Source organism: Schistocerca piceifrons, chromosome 2, assembly GCF_021461385.2.
Source record: "Schistocerca piceifrons isolate TAMUIC-IGC-003096 chromosome 2, iqSchPice1.1, whole genome shotgun sequence".
Classification (NCBI taxonomy): domain Eukaryota; kingdom Metazoa; phylum Arthropoda; class Insecta; order Orthoptera; family Acrididae; genus Schistocerca; species Schistocerca piceifrons.
Genome location: NC_060139.1, coordinates 249,139,227 through 249,158,069, shown reverse-complemented (window position 1 = coordinate 249,158,069; position 18,843 = coordinate 249,139,227). Strand labels below are relative to the sequence as shown.

The window sequence follows — 18,843 nt, the reverse complement described above, 5'->3', positions numbered from 1 at the left end:
GAAGTCCTAGTGAATGGAAAATAATGATATGAAACTATTAGATTTATTATTGCAAAACAATGTCAAATGTTTACCTGTACTACTTTTAGGGAAAGTTAACTAGATGAGAATGATTGCAGAGAAAAGGAATGTGAATACTGTAGGATGTTTGAAAAATCAGTTACATTGTAATGCGCTATTGTTCTTAGTATATGCGCTATTGTTCTGAGTGACGTATGTGAATTATCTGCAATGCATTGCTCTGCTAGGAGTAATATAATAGTTTTTAGGCACTGTGAAGACAGGATGTTATGAAGTATATTCTATGATATTAGAGATTATGATTAAGTTAGCTTGAGGATGTGTTAGAGATTTATTGATGCTCTGTTTTGTAATTAATATTATTCTTGTTTGATAGTATGCTGTATATAGTTTTGACAAGTGACTAAGATGAGTTCATGCTATTTGTTGAAGTAAGGGTTTGATCTATGATTATATTCATGAGTTATTGACATGCATGCTTTAAGTCTTACATTTGTGGCACATATATTCTGTATGGAAATCTTTTGGTGATTACATGATGGCATAGTATTGGATGACAGAAATAAATAGAATGAAGCAGATATTGTACCAAACTATGTACTTTTCACAGATAATCTGAAGGTGGCAATCACACGAAATAACCCTATAATACTAAACGATATAATCAAACATAGCAGTCTGTTTAGTTCCATAATATAATACAATATTGTCCTTATATCCTAATCCTAGTTTATACCATAATTCATTGATATCATAGAAATGTGGCGCTTACCTTCACCGTAAAGCAGAAAGCTGAAGGTGACAACTGCTATGTAGGCCAAGCATCCCACATCAAGCCAATAAGCAAAGGCTCTACTAGTTGACAGGAACATATAGAACGCAGTTGTATTCAGGTCCTGGAAACAGAGAAACTATTCCTTGATTACCAGTTCAGTAATTTTGGTGTTTTTAATCATCTTAATTAAAACTGAAAAGCAATGGAAACTTTGGTCTTTAAGAACAGAAGCAGCTGAAAAATTAATGCACGGGGGTTTTGGTGTCAGGCTACTCATTAATCAAACTTTTGATAGTGAAACAGGCTTATCAGTCAAGATGAAATTAACCCCTAGGCCATGAAACATTTTCTACGAATACCTTTTTCCAGTACCTTTAGTCTAGCAAGATAGGCTAAAGTGCTTTGGGAATTTTTAATGCAATAGATGATTATTGGAAAAGGAAAGCTGTGAGGTCGTTGAGTGTTTTCTGGGTAGCTCAGGTAGAGCAATGCCCACAAAAAGCAAAGGTTGAGGTTTAAGTTTATTGCACCATATGTTAGATAAAGAAAATATGCCTGTCCTAGTAATGCAAATATCAGCAATGTGAGAGAATTAGTGTTCAAGGAGTATTATTTAAGTCACTGGATATACACAGTGTTGTGTGCTAAGGAGATGTGGTGACATGTGTTCTTTTAAATATAAAATTGGAACATGTGATAATAGAAGCCAACCTGTTGGCCAGGGTGATTTATCACAGAATAGTTGAAGTATTAGCCTTATGGTAGAACACAAGTGAGAAACATGCCAAAATCAATTACTCTAATTTTAGATTACAGTAGATTCCACTTTTCAAATTCACAATGATACATCATTGTGAAATTAAACAGTGGCTATTGGCAGCCAATAGAACATGTTTTACTGTAACAAAACAACTATCTCCAAAATACAATTCTAATGCTCACATATGCTTCAGAAACTTTGCCACTAGTGAGGGATAATAATATGCTGATTGCCTTTGAGAGTAAGGTACTCCAGAGAGTAATAGGCCCTTATTGCAAGGGAAGGAGGTGGAGGAGACAGTATAACAATGAGCTTTATGCAACATGTAGAGCCAGCTATTGTAAAAATTGTAAAGCCAATGAGACTGCACTTTTATTAATATTCTATTTCTATCTCCTTCCTTAACCACAGGTGTGTGTGTGTGTGTGTGTGTGTGTGTGTGTGTGTGTGTGTGTGTGTGTGTGTGTGTGTGTGTGTGTGTGGAGGGGGGGGGGGGGACAATTTTCTGGTTTATAATAAAGCCCCCATCTGAATTTTCTGTAAGCTCTGTTCCTCTGTAGTAAAACACAAGTTAACACACAATTTCCTTTTTTACCTTCAGAACACACAGTTCTGCAATTTATTGTCTGTAACTAAACATCAGTTTGGTTTCTAAGTTGATAGACATGCTATTTAGCCAAATTGTTTCATGACATGCAGGCACAGTGAACTGTTTCATGGTGTGGAGGCACAGAAGTAGCCAAGTGTGATCAATGTCTAAAGCCAATGATTTTATTTTAATAGTCATTTTGTCACCAGTAGTGCAGTGTGAGTTAATTAGTGTAGTTTCATGCCACTGTTATGACCAGTTCACCTCAAACTTTTTTTAGCTACATGTACTTTTGCCAGAGATTGTGGCCTATGCTAAATCACAAAGGCATTCATGACTGTTCTCGAACAGCTTGAAGCTACAATGGCCACTATCTTCCAGCTTCATACAGCCTTTGCAAATTGCACTGGCAACTAAGTGGTACGGCAGTTTCCCATTAAGCTTGACTGCTAGAGTTTTTACTGATGTGGGCCCTGAGAGAACCCTGGTCTGGCAACGAACAGTCACCTGATGGCAGTTGGCTGGACATGCCAAAATATGGAGCTGTTTTGCAATAAAGGTAGATAGCTAATGTCATAAATACCAATCGCATACCACCACCACCTAGGTTTGAGGCATAAATGGGATAACGAGAGAGCCAGCAAGCCTTGCCTGCCCTGCTTGTGCAACGATCTCCTCAATCAGTCTGGCCATCTCTAGAGGGGAAAATAAGGAGCTGTTATTAGTAAGCTTTTTTAATAACAGGTGCATGATTACCCTCTTGGGGAAATAGTATCAGAAGAGAAAAATTAACTGATGTACACTCTTTGTATTCCAGGAAGAATTTTCCATCCTGTGGAAGAGGTCATTCTGGGGGCAGTTAAAAGCACATGTTGCAGATCATTGCCCCCTTCACACCACATACTGTCACCTAAGTTCCAAGACCAAGTTTGAAGTACACTTGGGGTGTTTTAGATTTGGCAAAACTGAGTCCAGGTATTTGTCAATTACGTGAGTATTCACAGTCGAGTTCCAGAGCTCAAGTTTAAAGTGAGCAACTTTGACTCTTCCATCTGCTCTTATTGCAGCTCTGCAGAATTATTTTTATTTTACTTATTTTTCAATTTCCATGCACTTTACTAATTAGTATACAGGCAGTAAGTGCTCAGATATTTTGAAACCTTAACTAACTTTACTCCATTTAAATTTTTTAATGAAAGCATTTTTCATGTGCTGATCCCAGTGACAACTAGTTTTACTGGAAATCTGTGACTTAAAAGATGTAACTAACTTTTTACTGCAGTTAAATTCAGCAATGTGTTAGCTTGTATGTATTTATGGACTTAGTGACAGCACTCAGTAGGAAGACTGGCATCCTAAAGTTTCAGTAATGAACTTCAGTGTATGTGAAACTAATCAACTTGTAAGATAATTAACACTAAAGTCCAGGAATAGCTACATTGCTCATTACAGATTTTGCCTCTTTACTTGTTGGATTCTGACCTTTACCATTATAGTTCTGATGACCTGATTTTTAAGCACTAGTTGACACAGACTCCATCTCCAGACCCACAGCAGTCATTGGACCAATGACTTTTTCAAACTCTTCAGTGTCCGGAACTTTTACAGACTGACGTGTGCACAGTCATCATTCTTGTCATATAGCTTTACAAACAGAGTGCGACCCTGCATTGAGACATGTCGAACGTTACAGATGTTAAAGGAGGAAAATCCGTGTACCTGGTGTGTTTATACTAACTTCAATGGGTCGTGCACATGACAGGTGTTTACCATTTATGTATTCTGACACATACAGCACCATCTATTGATCAATTTTCACAGTATTTTTTTCTTTTGTCATGTGTTTCCACCTTCTCTGATAATTTTATGTCATTCTGACCAGCGGTTTGAAAGTTTGATTATAATCACTCTGTACATGTGGGCCCCATGCTGTTGTGTATGTGGGAGACAGAGAGAGTGGAGTGACAATTTTTCCATCACTCATTGGTCAGTCACCACTTGGTTAGACTACAGTGATCTGGTTCACTAAGTACTATACATTTTTAAAATAGACGTTTTTAGTTAATAAACAGTCAGTGGTTCATTAATTTTGACAACATAAAAATTCTCTTCTAAATGTTTCTGACACACTAATTTTATTAAATCACTCTTGCTTTATGAGTGAACAATTTAATAACACTTCTTTCTTACCTGATGTTTATCAAACTCTTTGCTAAGAAGTGTCTGTGCACCAAATGCTCTGATAGTGCTGAGTCCCTGGATAGAGGCATTTAAATGTGTGAATATTGGACTCCGAGCTGCAAGAGAAAGTTTTAATAATTGCAATTACAAAAAGTCAGACATTTTGAAGATCTAGTATTTCTGTTTTTACACAGTAGCATAACAAACTGGACATGTACTCACTAATTGCTTCCAGTCTCTTTAAACTGCCTGCAGTTGAAAGGAAGAGTTGGCGCATAATACAACCAAAAACTGCAAGTAAACATGTAGGAACTAGCAACCAATAATTTACAACTGCTACCATGGTGACAACTCCAAGAAGTACCAGGATGATCTGAAAATTGGAGCTGAACAATAAGTTTTGAAACAACAGATTTCACTTACTTTTTGAATGTACCACCTATCCACTCACATGAAAGCATTCCATAATAGAAACTGGCAACTTCTCATCAACAATTCCCATGTCCTTTGAAAATCTGTTCACTATTCTGCCTGTAAAGAAAATTAATTATTAACCTTGGAAGAATATATTTTGTGTGAATAATATATTTTGCATTAGAACTGTTACAGACTATGATAATGCAAAAATAAGTAAAACCAACCTGAAGGATTAGCATTGAAGAAACGCATTGATGCAGTTAAGACACTCTTGAACATGTTGTTATGCAGGCACATGGAAGCATGGATTGCAAACCAAAAGAATAAAAATGAACGTCCAAGTGTTGACAACAATGTCCCAATTGTCAATCCAGTATAAATGTAAGTGCATGTGAATGTATCTAACCAAGACACTGCTCCAGTTTTGTTTCCAGTAATAGTAGTATTAGTAATGTATTGCTGCTCCTCATTGTTTGTCCTGTTGGAAAATCATTAATGGTGAATAAACCTTTTATGTTAAAAATTTTGTAGACAATAATGATTAGGATATTACATGGTGCTTAAGTGGTTTCCTAGTCTAACTGAAGCTAAAATTATAGAAGAAGTCCTTTATCTCATCATTTCAGTGAACCCTGTTACATAATACTTATGACCACTATAGTTTTGCAATTTTAAAAGCAGATTGTGCACAAATAGGTTGTTTGCCACACCATGTAGGTAAGCTGTTATATTTAGTAATGGTATACAATTTTAAGTTTTATAATTCTACACTGTTAGACATCAGGACACTAGGTGATATATTTTACACTAAATTCTTACACCAAGTCGAATTCTCTGTTTTCATTAATCATTATACTCTGATTTACTGAGCAAGTATTAGATTTTTAATTAAGTTATACACAGGTCCAGAATGTTTATAGATATTGTGAATTATTTGTAGCCTGACAAAGTCAACTGCATGTCCATTTCATGTTACATTGGTGTGTGTATATTCTAATGGAAAGTTAACATTCTTTGTAGGTGATTAGAAACGTATAAACTGAGTACTGCCGTACAGTGTCTGGTACATAATTTATTGGTGTAAATTTTCTAGCTAAATATCTGCTCAATACAAAATCCAAGAAATGTTTCTGATTTACTGTCTTCTCCAGCGTTTTTAATTTACATACCTCTTCCTCTTTTTTTAAGAAGGAATTTGCCTCTGATTAGTCAGTGAATGTTTCTATTGGAAGATTATGTTTTAATTAACCCAGTTTATGATATTGATGGAGCATCACATCACCCACATAAAATACTGTCTCACGAAGAATGGTAAATTTATACCTGCAGTACTGTAGGGAGACATCAAACACACAACTGTAGGTAACAGAGTATCGTAACAAAATGTTCTATCAGGAATTTATTAATATTTGAAGAAGGGTTAAAAATTAATACTGCATTATTCTGTGGAAATATGATTAGTCATGCACACAATGCAAATGATGTTTGCAAATATTTTGAGGAACTCACCAATATGCAACCCAATAATCAGCTCCACTTGTTATAATGGGAGTGAGTATAAATCCTACCAAAACTACAACACGTAGAAGCCAGCTGCCACCAGCAGAAAAGTAGGCATTATATACAGTGGCTGATAAATGACCCAATGTTCTCATTTCAGACTCAGGTAAAGGGTAATTTGCCATATCCATTGACCTCATGCTTTGCTGTAACCAAAATTGAGAAATCCTTTAATGTATGCTCAACCATTTGACAAGACAATAACAGTGATAAATGTCAACTTTAGATTTTATACAATCCCAGCAGTGCAATTCCTTGCTGAACACTTTGAGGAATTTGTCATGTGATCATGGTCTGATAAAATGTGACTAAACGTATCCATTGTTATCACTGCAGAAGCTTTTCACTGAATGTAAAATGAAATTCAACTGCACTTAACTGCAGGAAACATTTCAATGTATCTTGTGTATTAATTATGATGTGATCACTTCAAGTTAACATATGTTGTGTGGACCTCACTTGGCAAAATGAGCTATGTGGTAGAACTGAAGCAGATTATTCATTCAGTTCTATACATCCTATCAATCATCTCAGATGTTAAACAAGTCAATTTGTATAAAGATAAGCAATCCATGGAAACTATCTGCTCACACCATCAACAAACTCACTGGACTGGTGAGTACTATTTCTGCTTATGCCATCCAAATTTAATCTAATGAATTAAAAGTAAATTGCTCAGTGCTGTTGTATCCTCAGTTATTGTTATAAAGCTGCATGACAAATAACAAATTAATAGGACTTAGTAGTACATATGTAAAAATATTTTCATTGGAAAATACCTTTGTAATGAAGTAAATATTAAACTCCTAATACAAAAAATAGCAGCTACACAATAAAACTGAAGTGGGAGCAACTTTTTCACAGTAGCAGCTTTCCTACTAATTGACTCATTTATATGAGTAATTAGTTTCATGGTCCACAGATCATATGCATAATGTGGACCAAGTCATTTTACATTGAATTATGAAAACATGCTGAAATTTTTTATTATTAAAGATAACAGTAATAGGTAGTCTTCTGAAGAGAAGGAGTTGTCAACCAGAAACTTTTTCAGTTTGTTTTCATATTTAACTTTGCTGTGTGTCAGACATTTGATCTCATTAGGTGTAGTCAAAAATTTTAATTGCAGCATTGTACACCTCTTTTTGTGCTAAAGACAATCTAAATGTGAAGTAATGAATGTCATTTTTCCTTCTGAAATTTTAATTACGTATATCATTCTTTCTTTTGAGCTGGAGTGGATTATTTACAACAAATTTCACAAGGGAATAAATATACTGTGAAGCTGTAATCAGAGTGGCCAACTCAAACAGAAATCTACATGATGATCAAGGGCGAGCACCACATAATATTCTTGCAGCATATTTTTGAGCCACGAAGACTTTCTTCAATATGAGTTACCAAACAATATTATTCCATATCATGGTATTGAATGAAAGTATGCAAAATGTCAACTTACTGATTTGTGTCTCCAAGATTTTCAATTATTCTAAGTGCAAATGTGGCTGAAGTAAGTTGTTTTAGCACTTACACAATGTGCTTTTTCCAATTTATCTCTCATCAATACAGACACCTAACAATTTTGAAGTTTCCTCCCTATTCATTATTTCCTCACAATAAGTTACACTGATCATTGGCATAGTACCCTTGGATGTGCAGAACTGAATATATTGTGTCTTTTTAAAACTGAGGGGGGAGACCATTTGTAGAATACTAGTAAATGATACATCTAAGAACACTGTTCACCCTTCTGTTTCTGTTTGGATTGATTACAATATTTGTGTCATCTGTAAAAGGAATTAATTCTGCTTGTTCTGTATTACATTGAACATCATTTACATAAATGAGGAACATTGGTGGACCTAAGATTGAGCCTTGGGAAATCGAACATGTGATTTTGCTCCAGTCAGATTAATTTCCCTGTATTACATTGTTGAATGAGTAAGTACAACCTCCTATATTCTTTTGTTAGACATGACATTGTACATTGTTTGGCTATACCACAATTCCCACAAGACTTCTGCTTATCTGCAAGAACATTGAGATTCACACAGTAAAATGCCATTGACAGGTCACAGAAAATACCAGCTGATTTTATTATTTAATGCTTCTAAAATTTTGTTAGTGAACATGTCAATAGCATTCTCTGTAGAGCAGCTCTTCTGCAATCCAAACTTATATACCAAGGATATTATTGCTGGTCAGGTGAGATTCTGTTCTCTGTTATGTCACCACCTCAAAAAATTTGGAATAAGTCAGCAGTGAAACAGGTCAGTAGTTACTGATACTTCTCCTGTCACCTTCCTTATAGAGGGATTTACAGTGACACTTATGTCTCTGGAAAAAGGCCTAAGTTAGTGTTGCATTTCATATTTCAGATAACATGGCTTATTATATGGAAACAAGTAATTAGTACACTCTTGGAAGGAGCATAAAATCCAGATGAAATTTTGAGAGAAAATATAATTTTCTTTATTCCAGGAGGAGAAGATTATGAAACTTACTTTAATTGTATGAGAATTACTTTTTAAAAATACTGCTGTGGTTTTTCTCTAACTGCTTGTCCCTGTGCTTTCTACTGTATTTAAGTAATAATTGTGAAATGTATTTGCCATCTGTGCCTCAACATTTATAGCCCATCCAATCAGTGCTATAGCAATTTATTCTGTTCTGTGGCTGGTTGTCCTGCCTCTTGTATCAGTACATTCCATACAGCTGTATGTCTGTTGTTGGAATAATTATTTCTGACATTATGTCGATTTCCCTGATTTCTTAACTTTTCTTAGTAATTGAGCAGTTTTTGTAGCGGGCAGCTACTGCAGGATCTCTTACCTGTTCTTGCCAACAGTCATTTCCATTTTCTTTTTGCAAGATACTTAAATCCCTCGTATTAGCATTTGGTTTATTATAAATTTCATTCTAGGTCATCTCTTGTAAACTGTTCTTAAAAGCATTTGTCCTGGAGTCAATTATTCTAACTGACTTCCACTGAAGAGCACCCATACTGCAAGGCACTATGTTATTTATCCTGACAAACAATGCATCATGATCAATTATTTCTTTGCTTTGAGCTTCATGAAAGAAAACATCAATTAGGATCTTACTGTTTTTATCCAACTGTGCTAGAAAGTTCCATACTAAGAAATTGTAAGTTTCCAGATCATTTTTCCTATCACAATACTTTAAAAATCTACATAGAAGTCACCAGACTGTTTGTTAAGCATAGCAAGCATAGCAAGCATAGTAAGGAATCCAAATTCCTCGAACAGTTCAAAATTTCCCAGTGGGGATCTGTATAAATTTACAATTTAAAGAACTTTTTTTCAGTAGTAATTCACAAGCATGCACTTCCGAGTGCTGATCACTACAAAATCTTTCCCAATGTTTTTGAATTTTGGCTCTGTATTAATATACATAACTGTTAATCCCACAGTAGTTCTAAATGAGTAAGCTGCTGGAGTCAAATCTCATGTGATTTATGCTACCCTGTGGTTATGTGGTTCTCAAAGTACATATCTTATCAGATGCTCTCCAAATTTTCCAAACAGACAAGAAGCTCTTCCATGTAATTACTCAGTTCTCTAATATTCTGGTGAAATAAGCTAACTACTTTTCTGAGCATTCTTAAGCATCTTTCAAAACAGGGTGCCTGAGTCCTGATCCTGACCTAAAAGAGGTACTCCCCAGACCCAAACAGCCAGAGAGATCTTTGTGAGATTGTGGCCCCACATGCATTTTCTGCAAAAAGCTCAGCCAATCCATCTTGCCCTCTCATATGTTGCTTTAGGTAGTATTTAGTACATCCACATCTCCCAGTGGTAGCAACAGGCACTGCACACTCATGGGATTTCACTCAAGTCAGCAGCAGCCTCGTCAACTGTGTGTCAACATTGCTTACAGCAGTGTTAACCCAGGGCTGGTCATGGCACTACAGGACCACCACAAAACACCCATTTGTGCATGTTGTTGCTACTCCTGTTTCATCCAGGTCACCCCTAATGCTGTAATTAATGTCCTTAGCCAGACTCCTCCCCACTCCTCCTACTACAATAACCTGATGCTCTGTACTTAAATGTTTGCACAAATTCCTTATGTCGTCTGTCACCTGGAAAAGCCTACCACTTTGCTTCACAATATTGATGACCTGGTACCCTGTTCCTAACTTGTCCTGTACCATCTGGCCTACACCCCTCCAATGGTTACTACCTAGCAGGAAGACTTCTTCCTACTCTTACTTTGAACTGATCCCACAGCTGGATGAGGCTTTTCCTCTTGTACTTCAAGTAACAAGTCAAATTTATACACTACTGTAAGCTCTGCATGTTCTGGTTCAGCCTGAAGTGCACTAGTCTGTTTCCTGTTCACCAATTCTGTTGTCTCTTGCATGGTCTACAGTTCCAAGGAAGAGCCTTGTCAGGTTTCCCACTACAGTCAACCACAGGTGAAATTCCAACCCACACTCTATGCATACCACTCTCATCAACTATTCTTTGGCAACAGCCACGTTTATCATGCATTGCATCACAGATTACATGCTTAAAAATGGAATTAAAGCAGTTTACACTTTACATTACATGAATTTTCATTTCAATGAGCCACAAAAATTATGCCTACAGCTTAGTAGCCAAGTGTATGATATAATGGAAAAAGTTAACCATTTTTGCTTACAACAAGAACTCTGCACTCTTGTAACTGCAGTATCTTAACTTATTCACAACAGACTAACTCTTAATATACGAGGTGCGGCTAGAAAAAACCGGACTGATGCTGGAAAAAAACATTTATTTACAATTATTTACAATTTCATGTTATCTCCTTCAATGTACTCTCCTCCTCGGTCTCTACACCGCTCCATACGAATTTTCCACTGTTCATAGCAATGCTGCAGATCATTTTCGGTAAGTCCATACATTACTTCCGTCGCTTTTTCTTTTACTGCTTCAACAGTCTCAAATCTAGTTCCTTTCAAAGCTGACTTGACTTTAGGGAAAAGAAAAAAGTCACATGGGGCCAAATCAGGTGAGTAGGGTGGATGATCTAAGATGGGAATGTTGTGTTTTGCCAAAAACGTCTTCACTGACAACGCACTGTGAGCTGGGGCATTGTCTTGGTGAAGGATCCATGACTTTTTTCTCCACAAATCGTTCCGTTTTCTCCGTACTCGCTCACGTAGGGTAGCCAGGACGCTAATTTAGTAATGCTGATTCACTGTTTGTCCCTCTGGTACCCAATCAATGTGCACAATCCCTTTGATGTCAAAAAAAAACAATCATCATCACTGGTGTCTTTGCGGCCATCTTTAAATCGTTTAAACCACTCAAACACTTGTGTTCGCGATAAACAATCATCGCCGTACACTTGTTGTAACATTAGAAACGTTTCACTTGCAGATTTTCCTAGTTTGAAACAAAATTTGATGTTAACACGCTGTTCTTTCTGTACACTCAACATTTTCCGACGCACAGACAAAACGTCAACTACTTAAAACAGACGCCACGGGCAGACTGAGTGCAGGAGGCAGATGAAACTCGAGCAGTAGGCGGAGCGAGAGTCACGTGACAGGCCACACGACTTTCAGCCTTATTGCATTCGTTTTATTGTTTCACCAGTACTAGTCCGGTTTTTTTCTAGCCACACCTCGTATGCAACTGTCGGTAAACAAACTACAAATTCAAACGTTTCTAAATAAAAAAAATAATTTAAGCACCTACTGGCATAGATTTAACTAGCATCAAGCACTATAGTGGCAGTTATTTGTTAACACAGTAAACAGATTATGCTTCCATGATATATTTGTCTCATATTTATGTGTACCTGACTTGTTTCACCTTCTTGATGGGCCAAGAACATGAATGAAAGAAAGAATTAATGAACTTCCTAGCTTTTGGAATAAATCCTTCATCAAGCTAGAGCACACACCAAAACACACTTGTGAAGTGCGTCTGAGTTACTTCAAACATGCATTTAAAAACTAACTTTTTTGTATTCTGCTCTTAGTAACTGCAGCTGTTTTCATCTACTTCCTTAAATTTATTCCTCTTCAGGCAAGTGAGATTAAGTTATTTTACCTCATGTGATCGACCTTGAACAGAATCTTCAAATAATTCAGTCAGACCTCGTGTTCTTCCCATATCACCTGCAGCTTCTTCCTTTACGAGTAACTTTGCAAAGTCCAAGCCAGTGTTTTGTAGGTCTCTGTATGAACCTTTTGCTTCTATTTCACCCTGAAATGACAATTACTGCTAGCACTATGAAGTTTTTTTCACTATGAATTATCTAAAATTAATTTGCAAGATTATGTCCTAACAGACACGCATTACTTATTAGTTAGCAGCAGCAGCAGCAGCAGCAGCAAGTTATATAAATGCATCCTTTTATAATTAATAATTTAAATTTATCTCACAAACAAATGGCTAGAAGGAATTAGAGAAATTAAGAATTAAATATTAAAAACTAAGCAAAGGATCCACACTAAAGCCAAAGAAACAAGAATGGAATGTTAACAAAGAATGAAATTTAAGTTTACCTCAATGTGAAATTTGTCTTATGTTATATTCCTAACACCAGTTTCCTGGTGCTGTTCCAACTTCATGCTTTCCCTTTCCATATAGATACAACCGATGTTGGTCAACATTTATTTGAATGATAAAAAGACAGATTTAATCTTTTATATGATTAACAAAGGAAGCTGTTATTCAAAAAAATTGTTCACATGAATAAGAGCATTTACTTTTCTGAGACGAAAATTATTACAAATAAATGGCATTTTAACTACAAATTTATCTACTGCTCCAGTTCTTCTTCATTTATGACATGTACATGTTTAAGTCAATTTTCTGAACTTTTTTCCAAACATATCAGTTTATTTAATTATTTACTTGTTATTTAACTGTAGCATATTAAAAAACTACATTCCCAGGTTCCGAACAGGGATCAGTTTATAATACCTTCCAAAAATTACCTTGATTTGTAGGGCAATGATTTAATCCTTTCAAACAACAATCTTATACAGAAGGAAAAAAAATTGAGAATTCAATTCCAATAGTTTGTGGTGAATAATTTTATTGTGGTTCTTAGTCAGCTTCACCATCCAAACCCAAAGACAACAGCTCTTACATCTTCTGTAGCATCAATGTAGAGCCATCAACAATGATTAATAACCTACAATACTTTATTTTGCCTTCTGTACATCCAAAGCCCTTCCCATGAACCATGGACCTTGCTGTTGGTGGGGAGGCTTGCGTGCCTCAGCGATACAGATGGCCGTACCGTAGGTGCAACCACAACGGAGGGGTATCTGTTGAGAGGCCAGACAAACATGTGGTTCCTGAATAGGGGCAGCAGCCTTTTCAGTAGTTGCAGGGCAACAATCTGGATGATTGACTGATCTGGCCTTGTAACATTAACCAAAACGGCCTTGCTGTACTGGTACTGCGAACGGCTGAAAGCAAGGGGAAACTACAACCGTAATTTTTCCCGAGGGCATGCAGCTTTACTGTATGATTAAATGATGATGGCGTCCTCTTGGGTAAAATATTCCGGAGGTAAAATAGTCCGGAGGTAAAATAGTCCCCCATTCGGATCTCCGGGCGGGGACTACTCAAGAGGACGTCGTTATCAGGAGAAAGAAAACTGGGATTCTACGGATCGGAGCGTGGAATGTCAGATCCCTTAATTGGGCAGGTAGATTAGAAAATTTAAAAAGGGAAATGGATAGGTTAAAGTTAGATATGGTGGGAATTAGTGAAGTTCGGTGGCAGGAGGAACAAGACTTTTGGTCAGGTGAATACAGGGTTATAAATACAAAATCAAATAGGGGTAATGCAGGAGTAGGTTTAATAATGAATAAAGAAATAGGAGTGCAGGTTAGCTACTACAAACAGCATAGTGAGTGCATTATTGTGGCCAAGATAGACACAAAGCCCATGCCTACTACAGTAGTACAAGTTTATATGCCAACTAGCTCTGCAGATGATGATGAAATTGATGAAATGTATGATGAGATAAAAGAAATTATTCAGGTAGTGAAGGGAGATGAAAATTTAATAGTCATGGGTGACGAATTCGTCAGTGGGAAAAAGGAGAGAAGGGAACACAGTAGGTGAATATGGATTGGGGGAAAGAAATGAAAGAGGAAGCCACCTTGTAGAATTTTGCACAGAGCATAACACTTGGTTCAAGAATCATAAAAGAAGGTTGTATACCTGGAAGAATCCTGGAGATACTAAAAGGTATCAGATAGATTATATAATGGTAAGACAGAGATTTAGGAACCAGGTTTTAAATTGTAAGACATTTCCAGGGGCAGATGTGGATTCTGACCACAATCTATTGGTTATGAACTGCAGATTGAAACTGAAGAAACTGCAAAAAAGTGGGAATTTAAGGAGATGGAACCTGGATAAACTGACTAAACCAGAGGTTGTAGAGAGTTTCAGGGAGAAGAGCATAAGGGAACAATTGACAGGAATGGGGGAAAGAAATACAGTAGAAGAAGAATGGGTAGCTCTGAGGGATGAAGTAGTGAAGGCAGCAGAGAATCTAGTAGATAAAAAGACGAGGGCTAATAGAAATCCTTGGGTAACAGAAGAAATATTGAATTTAATTGATGAAAGGAGAAAATATAAAAATGCAGTAAATGAAGCAGGCAAAAAGGAATACAAACGTCTCAAAAATGAGATCGACAGGAAGTGCAAAATGGCTAAGCAGGGATGGCTAGAGGACAAATGTAAGGATGTAGAGGCTTGTCTCACTAGGGGTAAGATAGATACTGCCTACAGGAAAATTAAAGAGACCTTTGGAGAGAAGAGAACCACTTGTATGAATATCAAGAACTCAGATGGCAACGAAGTTCTAAGCAAAGAAGGGAAGGCAGAAAGGTGGAAGGAGTATATAGAGGGTTTATACAAGGGCGATGTACTTGAGGACAATATTATGGAAATGGAAGAGGATGTAGATGAAGATGAAATGGGAGATAAGATACTGTGTGCAGAGTTTCACAGAGCACTGAAAGACCTGAGTTGAAACAAGACCCCGGGAGTAGACAAAATTCCATTAGAACTACTGATGGCCTTGGGAGAGCCAGTCATGACAAAACTCTACCATCTGGTGAGCAAGATGTATGAGACAGGCGAAATACCCACAGACTTCAAGAAGAATATAATAATTCCAATCCCAAAGAAAGCAGGTGTTGACAGATGTGAAAATTACCAAACTATCAGTTTAATAAGTCACAGCTGCAAAATACTAACGCAAATTCTTTACAGGCGAATGGAAAAACTCGTAGAAGCAGACCTCGGGGAAGATCAGTATGGATTCTGTAGAAATGTTGGAACACGTGAGGCAATACTAACCTTACGACTTATCTTAGAAGAAAGATTAAGGAAAGGCAAACCTACGTTTCTAGCATTTGTAGACTTAGAGAAAGCTTTTGACAACATTAACTGGAATACTCTCTTTCAAATTCTGAAGGTGGCAGGGGTAAAACACAAGGAGCGAAAGGCTATTTACAATTTGTACAGAAACCAGATGGCAGTTATAAGAGTCTAGGGACATGAAAGGGAAGCAGTTGTTGGGAAGGGAGTGAGACAGGGTTGTAGCCTATCCCCTATGTTATTCAATCTGTATATTGAGCAAGCAATAAAGGAAACAAAAGAAAAGTTCGGAGTAGGTATTAAAATCCATGGAGAAGAAATAAAAACTATGGTTCTCCGATGACATTATAATTCTGTCAGAGACAGCAAAGGACTTGGAAGAGCAGTTGAACGGAATGGACAGTGTCTTGAAAGGAGGATGTAAGATGAACATCAACAAAAGCAAAACTAGGATAATGGAATGTAGTCAAATTAAATTGGGTGATGCTGAGGGGATTAGATTAGGAAATGAGACACTTAAAGTAGTAAAGGAGTTTTGCTATTTAGGGAGTAAAATAACTGACGATGGTCGAAGTAGAGAGGATATAAAATGTAGACTGGCAATGGCAAGGAAATCGTTTCTGAAGAAGAGAAATTTGTTAACATCGAGTATAGATTTAAGTGTCAGGAAGTCGTTTCTGAAAGTATTTGTATGGAGTGTAGCCATGTATGGAAGTGAAACATGGATGATAAATAGTTGGGACAAGAAGAGAATAGAAGCTTTCAAAATGTGATGCTACAGAAGAATGCTGAAGATAAGGTGGGTAGATCACGTAACTAATGAGGAGGTATTGAATAGGATTGGGGAGAAGAGAAGTTTGTGGCACAACTTGACCAGAAGAAGGGATCGGTTGGTAGGATATGTTTTGAGGCATGAAGGGATCACAAATTTAGCATTGGAGGGTAGCGTGGAGGGTACACTAAGCAGATTCAGAAGGATGTAGGTTGCAGTAGGTACTGGGAGATGAAGGAGCTTGCACAGGATAGAGTAGCATGGAGAGCTGCATCAAACCAGTCTCAGGACTGAAGACTGCAACAACAACAACAACAACAACAACAACAACATCCAAAGCTTCAGCAATATGGGTGGATTATGTTATGAACTATTTATACACCCAAACTCAGTGTGTGTCTTAATTTTTCCAATCACAAAGCCCTACATAATTGCACACACAAACCAGATTGAATAATTTTTCTATCTCTCAATGCCAAGTTTTTTTATGCAGGTGGTAATGTGGATATGAGTAATGTAACAGGCTTAAAGATGGTGCAACCTGACTTTACGCTTTCTCACTGTTCAAGGTGACAAAAATCCTGGAACCAACAGGAGGTAGTACTGTAGACCATCAGGTCTGTAATCTGAGAGTTAACTTCTGAGCCACTAAGATACAAAATATGACCACTGCCCACTGCAATGTTGTATGTTGTCTTGCCTAGTGTCGCTGAGGGCATACGACTTAAGAGAATACGAGCTGAGCGGAGATGAATAGGGGATCGTCTAGCAACTAAAAGTGGTGCAAATGCAGAAATCCTCTGTCTTGAGTGACTTTGACAAAAGCCAGATTGTAGCACAGTGCTTGGGGCCAAAAAGGGTTGGTCGTGTGAAATTCAGTGACTGTAGAATTACTGTGGTAACAAAAAACCGTTTTCATGCACTAGATTCAGATATAAATGTGGAATCCACGGAAAACTGTGACGACAACAACACGCCGAATCTATATAGTGACAAGCACATGAGCATAAACTTCCGCAATAAACGTGAAGACAAACTCAAAGTGAAAATATTCTCTGATAGCCATGGACGTGAGATCGCAAAAATACTACGTTACAGTCATTGTATACAAGCAACTAGTATTGTCAAACCAGGTGCACCCATCCAAGAACTCGTTAGAAACATAGAAACTGAAAATGATCGTCATATTGTCGTCATAGCAGGAGCCAATAATGTATATAAAAACGACCTCCACAGTGCAACACGAAACCTTAAAGCAATACTAAATTCAACAGGAGAGAAATCAGTTTTTGTAGTCGGAATTCCACATAGGCATGACCTTTCGGAATGGTCATGTGTGAACGTGGAAATCATAAAAGCAAACAGGCAATACTCAAAGATTTGCAGGGCCTACCAAAATGCATATTTTATAAGTATGGACTCCTTGCAAAGAGACTGTTACACGAGACATGGCATGCACCTTAATAACAGAGGCAAGAAGATTCTGTGCCAAAACATCAGCATGATACTGAAAGCATCTGACAACCAAGAAGTAATTGCTGCTCTTCCAGTTCCTTGCTTGACGCAAGCAGAGCCTGAAGAAATGTTTACTTCTATTGCAGCAGTAGAAGTAGAGGTGGAAGCAGCAATTGTACCTACACACATAACAAATGCTGCAGCAGCAATACCTACCACACTTCATCAACAGGATTCAACAGCAGCAGAAGATGAAGCAACATCCAAATCTCCACTGTCACCAGTTGCCAGAACAATGCCTACAGCAGCAGCAGTACCTATCACACTTCACCAGCAAGATTCAACAGCAGGAGAAGAAGAAGAAGCAACCACCTTATCTCCTCAGTCACCAGGTGCCACAACAGTGCCTCCAGACACCATAACAGCAGTTACATCAACTCCTCTAGTAGCAGCTTCATCTACAATATCATCACAAGGAGGGAAGAGTAGGTATACAACAGTAGATGTGCTACCACTCCAAGTGAACAATTTTTTAGTAAAAGGCAACAAGAGGCAGAAATCCAAAAGATAAGCCCTGAAAAACGTTTGAAAACCAATCACCATAGTGTTCAGTGTGTTAGCAATAAGAGCATGGATCTTAAAATATGTTACCTTAACGTTCAAGGACTGAAAGATAAAGAACTTTTCATAAATGAGTTTGGACTTGATAACCAGTTTGATATTTTTTGTCTGAGTGAACACTGGGCTAATGAGAATGAACTTGCAGTTGCCAAATTTGACAATTTTAGTATAGTAAATAGCTACTGTAGGAAAAAGCACATTAGAGGTGGTGTGGCAATTTATTCCAACCAGTCACTCAATTGTACAATAACCAAACTAGACCTAAATTCCTTGTGTGATGAACAGCACTTTGAAGTTACGGGTATAATCATTAATAGG

General features: G+C 37.2%; 1 pseudogene; it reads right to left on the bottom strand.

Annotated features, from left to right (window-relative positions):
- Positions 1-18,843, bottom strand: part of LOC124775295 — a 119,958-nt pseudogene that overhangs the window by 77,214 nt on the left and 23,901 nt on the right.